Raw genomic sequence first — 10,112 nt, forward strand, 5'->3', positions numbered from 1 at the left:
TCACACACTGGGGCCTATCATGGGGAGGGGGGAGGGGGGAGGGATTGCATTGGGGAGTTATACATGATATAAATGATGAATTGATGGGTGCTGACGAGTTGATGGGTGCAGCACACCAACATGGCACAAGTATACATATGTAACAAACCTACACGTTATGCACATGTACCCTAGAACTTGAAGTATAATAAAAATAAATTTAAATAAATAAATAAATAAATAAATAAAAAGAGTAAGAAGGGCTGGACGCAGTGGCTCACGCCTGTAATCCCAGCACTTAGGGAGGCTCAGGCAGGTAGATCATGAGGTCAGGAGTTCAAGACCAGTCTGGCCAACATGATGAAACCCCATCTCTACTAAAATACAAAATTAGCTGGGCGTGGAGGCACATGCCTGTAATCCCAGCTACTTGGGAAGCTGAGGCAGGAGAATCGCTTGAACCTGGGAGGCGGAAGTTGCAGTGAGCCAAGATCGCACTGTTGCACTCCGGCCTGGGTGACGAGACGAGACCCCATCTCAAAAAAAAAAGAGTAAGAAAACAACATACTCCAAGAGGGAGAGCCCTGCCTTTGGTACAAAATATTGGAGAGAATGTATTTGTTTGTGGGCATAAAGATACTCCACCTTTCACTGCAAAGTATACCTGTGTCTTGTATCCAGATATCTTCACTCACACATTTTCTGCCTACCTTGCCTCCCCAGGCAACAGTGAGGCTCAGGGCATAAACATCATCAGGGTTGCTTGTTATAGATACAACATAGGTTCCACAACCAGTGTTTGCCTCAGATAGCTAGGCAAGACGCTCAAAGACGTGGAGGAACATTGCTCTTAGAAAATAGTTTTCAATTGTTGGCCGGGCATGGTGGCTCAGGCCAGCACTTTGGGAGGCTGAAGCAGGCAGATCACTTGAGGTCAGGAGTTTGAGACCAGCCTGGCCAACACGGTGAAACCCTGTCTCTACTAAAAATACAAAAATTACTCAGATGTGGTGGCACGCACCTGTAGGCCCAGCTACTCGGGAGGCTGGGGCATGAGAATCGTTGAACCTGGGAGGCGGAGGTTGCAGTGAGCTGAGATCGCACCACTGCACTCCAGTCTGGGCAACAGAGTGAGACTCTGTCTCAAAAATAAAATTTTTTTAAAAAAGAAAATAATTTTCAATTGTCGTTTCAAGCTCCTTGCTTTATAGCTGCTCCTTTAACTTCCTTTAGCCAGATAGGCTACCACCCTCAAGCCGGTGATTCATTCAATACTAATTCCCAGGTGCCCACTATGTGCCTGGGATCCTACGAGGGACAAAGGATGATGAACTTTGCAGAGCATCACAGACCAAGGGACCGAGCACCAAGGACTGACAGAATGGCCGTCACCTCACACGCTGCATTTCCACTTTGGCACCTTATTTCCATCCCACAGAGGAGGCAGGTTTTGTTGTACCACTTTCTAGTGTATCTTATACTTTCTATTTCTCAGCCTCTCTCTGGGCCAATCTCATTTAGCCCCTTTGCAAATTAAATGCATCTCATTAAATCGAACCCATTTAGGACAATGCCCTTCAGGTGTGTGCATCTTAGCACATCTTTCATTTTAAGACAAGTGTTTGATTTATTTTTCATCTCATTACGCTCTTTAAAATTATATGCATCTCATTACACTCAACGCACTGAGACAACTTATTTCTGGTATAGACATTACACTCAGTATTATCAGGCAAGAATATGATTTTTCTTCATTTCATTACAAGCCTTACAATTTATGTACATCTCATTACAATCAGCCATTTAAGACAATTCCCTTCAGTTATGTGTATCTCATTATACCTTTTCATTTTCACATTTTTTTCATCTTATTATTCAGAGAATCTACTACAGGTGTGTATACCTCACATCCACCTGTTATTCCTGTGCATTTCTAGGTTCTAGAAATTCTAGCTGTTTCCACTGATGTGTTGCAAAATTTTTATTCTACCAAATTCATTTAAGGCCAGCTCTGCCCATCTGTGGACCTCCCCTGACCCCTTTGCACAGGAAAGAACACTGGGCTTCCCTGGATGTAGTTGAGATTCGGCCTGTAACTTTCCCTTACACACAGGGACCATCGGAAGCAACTTCCCTCACTTGCATATTGAGGGGATTAGAGGAGACGGCACTGGGAGCCCCTTCAGTTGATAGTACATGAAGCTCTAGTCCTGTGGGGATAACAGCTTAGCAGCTTCTCAGCTTCTCCTGGGAATGCAGCTGCTCTCCTTGGAAGTCACCCACCCTGCTGGAAAAGCTGACATTGACATCACTGGCCAGCTTCCAGCAGCCAGACAGCTTCACACGTCTGGCTTCCTTTTCAACTGGATAACACTGAATCATGTGGGGACACATTTTGGAAGGAGGTGAAATATTAAATAACTGCTCTGTTACGATGGAATCTTCCCCACCTCCAAATCCAATGGTGTCTTCATCTCTCCTCCAACCCCTAACCCAGGGATTCTCAACTGGAGTGCACTTTAGAATTGCTGAGCAAGCTTTAGTTGCAGGTGCCCAAGTTCTATTCTCCATCTCCTGAATCAGAAACTCACAGGGTGGGGCACAGGTAGGTGCATTTTTAATAGCACCCCAGAGATTCTCAACCTGATTCCACGAAAGGACCAACAGTGAGTCGCCCTGAGCGGAAAACACCTGATGCTTTCAGCACTGCTTGTCTCAGCTGAATTTGCATCTTAACAAGAATCCAAGCCTATAGTTAAAAATCAAAAAATCATTTCTCAACCCTGAAAAGGGTACTGTGGGTCAGAAAACCCAACTCACCCACGCCATATAGGAATCCACGGAACACTAAATTGTCATCTCTTGGCCAGGCACAGCGGGTCACACCTGTAATCCCAGCACTTTGGGAAGCTGAGGCAGGAGGACTGCTTGAGCCCAGGAGTTTGAGACCAGCCTAGGCAACATAGTGAGACCGCCCACCATCTCTGCAAAATAAAATAAAATATATATAGCCAGGCATGGTTGCCTGTGCCTGTAGTCCCAGCTACCCAGGAGGCTGAGGTGAGAGGACTGCTTGAGCCCGGGAGGTTGAGGCTGCAGTGAGCCATGATCATGCCATTGCACTACAGCCTAGATGACAGAGCAAAACCCTGTCTCAAAAAAAAAAAAAAAAAAAAAAAAAGGGTCATTTCTCTTTACCTTGCACTGCCCACTGCCTCCCAGGGCAAAGAAGGCCAAATTGCTACACAGAGTCAACTGATCCCTGCAACTTCCACCCAGTGATCTGAGTTCTGCCTTCTGCAGACAGAGGGAATATGTAGGAACCCTCCAGACTGCATACTTATGGTCTTCGGGGCTTATGTAATTTGTGGGAGCAGCAGTTTAGGAGATCTACAGGGCCTTTCTCCAACCTCTTCAACTAATCCTCATGTTCCCACCTGTCTCGCCTATCCATAAAGCACAGGAGGCTTCCCTGAGCATGTCTGTGGTGGTCTGTGTGTTTTTCTTCTGTGAACCCACCCATCTCTTTGCCAGTGGAAACAGAGTCTGTTCTCTAAGCTCAAAAATAAATGTGACTTTTCACTATCCCTCCTCCACCCCTTCCCTTGAATGAACCTGCTGAGGAACCAGAATACACTCCCACTCTTGCCTCTTCACTTTGTCTTCTTGTCCAGATGTACTTGGAGGCTGCTAGTTCCAGAATCCACAAGTACCAGGGCTCCCTGGGCTACCACTAAGCAGGATTTAATGAGGATAAAGGGTAGGTATAAAGCCAGTTTTAGGCCAGGCATGGTGACTCATGCCTGTAATCCCAGGACTTTGGGAGGCCGAGACTGGCGGATCACTTGAGGTCAGGAGTTTGAAACCAGCCTGGCCAACATAACGAAACCCCATCTCTCTACTAAAAGTATTTTTAAAATTAGCAGGGAGGGATGGCGAGCAGCTGTGATCCCACTTACTCAAGAGGCTGAGGCAGGAGAATCTCTTGAACCCAGGAGGTGGAGGTTGCAGTGAGCCGAGATCACGCCAGTGCGCTCCAGCCTGGGTGACGAGCAAAACTCCAAAACTCCATCTCAAAAAAAAAAAAAAAAAAACAAAACTGTTTTAGGGGAACAGGCTGCACCTGTCTTGTTTCGATTTTGTTTTCAGGTCTTTTGTGCCTGTTGGATTGAAAAAATGGTCACATCCCCAAGGCTAAAGAGGCAACAGAACCAGCCCTTGCTCTACGGTTTTTGAAGTTTATGAGGAAAAAATAAAAGTCACACTGCATTGAGCACTTACCATATATGCCAGACACTCAAGATTATTTAAAACAACTGTGGGAGAATTGCTAGCATTATTAATATTAGTATTCCCATTTTTTAAATGAGAAAACCAAGGCTCAGAGAAATTAAATACTTTTCTAAAAAATTATTTAGCTTAATATGTATCTAGAGCTGGATTTGAACTCAAGGCACAAAGCCCATGCTCCTTTTAGGAGATAGGCTGCCTCCCCAATCGTTGGCTGACCCAGGCTGGCCTTTGGAGTCAAGGAGAGAGGCTCCCTCTGTCCTCAAATCCCAAGAGGTGCTTGCCTCCCTGCACCTGCCTATGCCTTTCTCCTCCAAGGTCCCGGATGAAACAGCATCCAAGGATGTGGGCTTCAAACCCCAGCCTGCTTCTCCCACAGCAGAGCGCCTACTCTGTCACCCACCAGCTCCTGACTTGACCATCTGCATTTCGGGGAGAAGGAGCAGGACTCTTGTCATCTGAACTTAAGAAATTGCTCTTCATACTATTCAAGTAGCTCTGCTATGGGAGGGGGTCAAGAAGCAAGTCATGGAGGAGACGCTGCTGCCAGGATAAAGGAGGGTCAGTAGCACGGCCATCGGCACTGTTGGCGATGGTTGTGCAGATGTGTTTTCGAGATTGGTGTGTGTCAGGAAATGTTGAGTCCCAGTGACCTGTTGGTGATGACAACTGATATCCAAACCTTCTCTCCTGACCTGAGCAGCTGATTCCTTTCCTTCTTGTTTGGAAGGCAAGGCCAGGTTCTTAGTCTTGACTGCTGAGAGTAAGGGCAAAACAGTTTGGAAGATGGAAGAAGAAAGACAAAGGGAAGGAAGTTAATTCCTGAGAGACAGGCGTAGAATGGGTCCCCAGGCAAGAGTCAGGGGAGTCAACGGAGAGCACAGGACAAGCCAGAAACCTTGGGGTGTTGTCAGATCAGGCAACACTTTGGCAGGAAAAGACAAAACCACCCTGTTGAGGAGGAGAGAGGAGAGGCAGAAGTGGAAATGCCCTGGACTGGAATAGAGACACCGACCTCCTCTATAACTTGCTTCTTTGGTTCTCTGATTCATTTTCCTGTTCTCTGGGAGGCTGGGAGTGGAAGAGAGTGAGAAGCAGGATACGGGGGTAGAGAAAAGAAAAAGGGAGAAAGAGAGAAACTACATGTGCATTTGTCTCTGGGGTTTTTCAGACAAAGCTATTATCAAAATGCCAACCAGCTCCTGCCTGGTTAATTTGCATATTCCATGCTGTGCTCTTTGAAGCAAGATGAATATGCATGAGGGCTTGGGCGGGGTGCAGAGCTGCTGGGCTGTGGGCTAAGGTGGCTCATTGTTCTTTTAGAAGAAAGGCTTTAGTAAGAAGCCAAAGCACCTTCCCAGCAAGCAGAGTGGCCTCAGCTTCCCTTCCCTGATGAAGGGAAGAGAGCAAACCTCAGGCTCAGACAGAAACCCTAACAACCATTCTCTCAACCTCTCAAGGAAATAAATAATCAGGTGCCATCAAGAATGCAAGTATCTCTTCTCCAAGAGTAGCATTTAATTACTCTCCTCTCCACGCATACTAATTATGCAGGCTGACTGGGTGATGATAGTCACCTCTCCTGGCTTCCCTGAAAACGAGGCTGCCACTCCCCATTTCTTGCTTCTGCTGCAAAGAAAGCTGGGCGTCCTGGGGTGCTTTTTGCCTTTGACCTCTGGTGAGACCCCTAAACCTCTCAGTGACCGGGCTGTGGTGGGAGTGCCTGGGACATAGTGGGTGCTCAAAAGAGGCTTGGGCATGGACTTGGTGAAGTCCATTAAGATTTGGGTTATAATTAACCGTAAGACACCTGGAGGACCAGGTCTTCTCATTAACGGTCTCCATCCCTTGTTCACTGACCACCAGTGGAAGATAGTCATTCTCCAGACATTAGTCCAGCGAGTATGAAAAGGGTTTATTTAACTTTAAAATTCCAATTTGTCCCACAGACTTAGGGTCACAAAATGCTCCCTTTGGGTTTTCTTTCTGAAGGATCACATTGGTCTCCTGAAGTAGAGATGAAAGGATAGGGACTGTTGGAATATTCCATTTGAAAAATAGTTTTTCCTGCATGATCGTTTGTTTCAATTACACGTAAATAAAGGCTGGCCTCTGGCACCACGGTGGAGTTTTCTTTTTTGTTTTTGTTTGAGATGGAGTCTCGCTCTGTCGCCAGGCTGGAGTGCAGTGGCGCAATCTTGGCTCACTGCAACCTCCACCTCCCAGGTTTATGCCATTCTTCTGCCTCAGCCTCCCGAGCAGCTGGGACTACAGGTGACCACCACCACGCCCGGCTAATTTTTTGTATTTTAGTAGAGACGGGGTTTCACCGTGTTAGCCAGGATGGTCTCCATCTCCTGACCTCGTGATCCACCCGCCTCAGCCTCCCAACGTGCTGTGATTACAGGCGTGAGCTACTGTGCCCGGCCTTTTTTTTTTTTTTTTTTTTTGAGACAGAGTCTTGCTCTGTCACCCAGGCTGGAGTGCAGTGGCACAATTTCAGCTCACTGCAACCTCCGCCTCCTGGGTTCAAGCGATTCGCCTGCCTTAGCCTCCCAAGTAGCTGGGACTACAGGTGTGCACCACCACAGCCGGCTAATTTTTGTATTTTTAGTAGAGAGGGGGTTTCACCATGTTGGCCAGGCTGGTCTCAAACTCCTGACCTCAGGTTATCTGCCCACCTCGGCCTCCCAAAGTGCTGGAATTGCAGGCATTAGCCACCGTGCCCAGCCCTATGGTGGAGTTTTCTTACCAGAACTTGACCAAACTAGGCCTAGCAAAATCCTTTAATTGATGGGAACATACCTCATTTATAGGCTGTATTTGCCAGACAGACCTCTGACCTACCTGGGAGGGCTCCCTGAAGNAATTTCAGCTCACTGCAACCTCCGCCTCCTGGGTTCAAGCGATTCGCCTGCCTTAGCCTCCCAAGTAGCTGGGACTACAGGTGTGCACCACCACAGCCGGCTAATTTTTGTATTTTTAGTAGAGAGGGGGTTTCACCATGTTGGCCAGGCTGGTCTCAAACTCCTGACCTCAGGTTATCTGCCCACCTCGGCCTCCCAAAGTGCTGGAATTGCAGGCATTAGCCACCGTGCCCAGCCCTATGGTGGAGTTTTCTTACCAGAACTTGACCAAACTAGGCCTAGCAAAATCCTTTAATTGATGGGAACATACCTCATTTATAGGCTGTATTTGCCAGACAGACCTCTGACCTACCTGGGAGGGCTCCCTGAAGACCTTGGCTCTCCAATACACTTTGCTGAGTGCGGACGTCCTAGACGGGACTTGAGTTTTGCAATCAAGACTGACTGGGGCCCGAAAATCAGTTCATTCTTGGGACTCTTCCCTGAGGTTTCCACAATCCAGAAAGACCAGAAGAGGGAAAAGCCGAGGGAAGACAATTGGGTTCACCTGATCATCACACGATCCACAAATTCCCTAGGTTCAGCATTGAAGAGTCAAGGATTCAGCAACTCCGAAAACCCAGGGCAGAGCTTCTCCAGTCCTTGATGTCAATACCAGTTGCAGGGAGATTTGGCTTAATATGTCGTAGAGCTGCATTTGATCTCAAGGCACAAACCCCAGGCTCCTTTTAGGGGAAGAGCTGCCTCGCTTTTAAAGGGAGACCTTGTTAAAATGCAAATTCTGACTCAGTAGGCCTGGGGTGGGGCCTGAGATTTTGCATTTCTAACAAGCTTGTAAGTGTGGTCAGTGCTGCTGGCCTGGAAAGCACACTTTGAGTAGGAAGAACACAGGGAAGGGCAATGCAAAACCATGAGGAATTGATTTCACATTCCCCTTAAACTCCAGATAGGGCAAACAAGAGAGAAAAGAGGAGCCACTGTTCTCCGCCCGCCCTGCTCACCTCCTCCTAGCCTGAGCGTATCCCTGACACTCGAGATTTATTTTTAACTGCCAGCAGCTTTGATTAGCTTGTCACAGCCGCTTCAGACACCTGCTGGCAGGATAAATTGGGGGAAAGGAGTGGCTGACCCAGATCTGACAAATCAAGGCAGGAAGAAAAGCTCTCGGGAATCCGCAGCTTCCCCTTTGCTGAGGCTGGTGAAAAACTCCATCACCGGCAGACTGCTAAACTTGCTAATGACCTCACACCACTAGTGACCCTGGGCGTGTTCAGCCTTAGCACCAGTGAACTGCAGAACTGAATCCACACCCTTTTGTCACAGAGCTAGTGGTCACTTCCATGCAACTGTGGCAGCCAGGGCTCTATCTATGCAGAAGCTCTGCTCTGGGCAGATGCCTGGATTACAGCTTTACGCATTGCAGCAGTTTTCCTGGTGGGATAAGGCCCCGTCACTCCAAGCTGAGATTGCTAGTGTTCTGCTTCTAGAAAAGCAGAGGCCTACCTGGGTGCAGTGACTCACGCCTATAATCCCAGCACTTTGGGAAGCCGAGGAGGGCAGATCACCTGAGGTCGGGAGTTCGAGACCAGCCAGACCAACATGTAGAAACCCCATCTCTACTAAAAATACAAAATTAACCAGGTGTGGTGGTGCAGGCCTGTAATCCCAGCTACTCGGGAGGCTGAGGCAGGAAAATCGCTTGAACCTGGGAGGTGGAGTTTGTGGCGAGCTGAGATTGCGCCACCTGAGATCGCACTCTAGCCTGAGCAACAAGAGCGAAATTCCATCTCAAAAAAAAAAAAAGAAAGAAAGAAAGAAAAGAAAAGCAGAGGCCCAGGTAGGGAGGCAGGGCACTGGGAGTGACTTCTGTGTCCCCTAGATGGATTCCGTGGCCTTCTGTGGAGCTGTTGATGTGATAAAGTATGGCTTTCTCTGTGGCATGCTTAGTTCAAGCAGAGACTAAACTCCTGGGAATCAATGGAAGTCATACTGGATAAGAAACCCAAATGCCAGCCTGACTCTCCCACTTCCTACATGGCCTTGGGCCAGCTACTGAACATCTCTGCTGCTTGGTTTCCTCCTCTGCAAAATCAGGATCATATAGTACCTGTTTACATGTGGGGGTGCCATGATGTGTGCTAATGCGTGAGGAAGCCAGTGCAGGCTACAAGTGCCCCAGTACAGGTTTTTGCTTTCAGAGGAGGGTATGGGAATTGGCAGGCTCAATGTCTTTCAAGCCAGAAGATGGAAGCCAACAGAATTCAGATTGTGGTGAGATGGAGCCAGCATCCGGGATACGAGGATGACATTCACCTGCTGGTTGGTCAAGGCTAGCAGCTGCCTGCCATCAATGCTAGAGACAGTGCGAGGAGTCAGAGCTGCTGTTCATGGGAGGCTGTGGGAAGGGCTGGGGATGGCACTGCAAAGTCAAAGGACACTGTTGCCAGGGGTCGCTGGGGACAAACAGGGAGTGGTGGCCTTGTCAAGTGCAGGAAACAAGTTGCAGTCCCCTACATTGGGAAAGCTCAGCAGAGCTGACTCCCCGCAGGCCCTGAGCCTCCAGGTCCCCGTGGAGGGCCTGGGGAGGGTCTCCAGGGCCAGCCTGGCCATCCCACCAGGTCTGCAGCTGTGTGGCTCCTCCGTGAGGCCCACTTTCTATCTGCTAATTGCACACTCTCACCCCGGTCTCACACCCCCTCTGACCCGCTCCTTTCTGCAGCCCCTGGTGCAGCTCCCTGGACTGTGGCTGAGCAGCAAAAACGGAGGTTGCGGAGGGTCTCCTTCTGCCTATACCATATGCAGCCCCACTGTGTCCCATGATCCCACCACCACCCACAACAGGGCATGCGCCCAGTCCCTAAACACAGCACTGGCTGCCACGGGCCACAGGCCGGCGTGTGAAGAATGCTATACAGCCCGTCTCTAGCGTCCGGAACAGAGGGCTAATGAACACCACACTCCAAAGCACATGAAGAA

The sequence above is a fragment of the Rhinopithecus bieti genome, unplaced genomic scaffold, assembly GCF_001698545.2.
Source record: "Rhinopithecus bieti isolate Rb0 unplaced genomic scaffold, ASM169854v2 scaffold_20150, whole genome shotgun sequence".
Taxonomy (NCBI): Eukaryota; Metazoa; Chordata; class Mammalia; order Primates; family Cercopithecidae; genus Rhinopithecus; species Rhinopithecus bieti.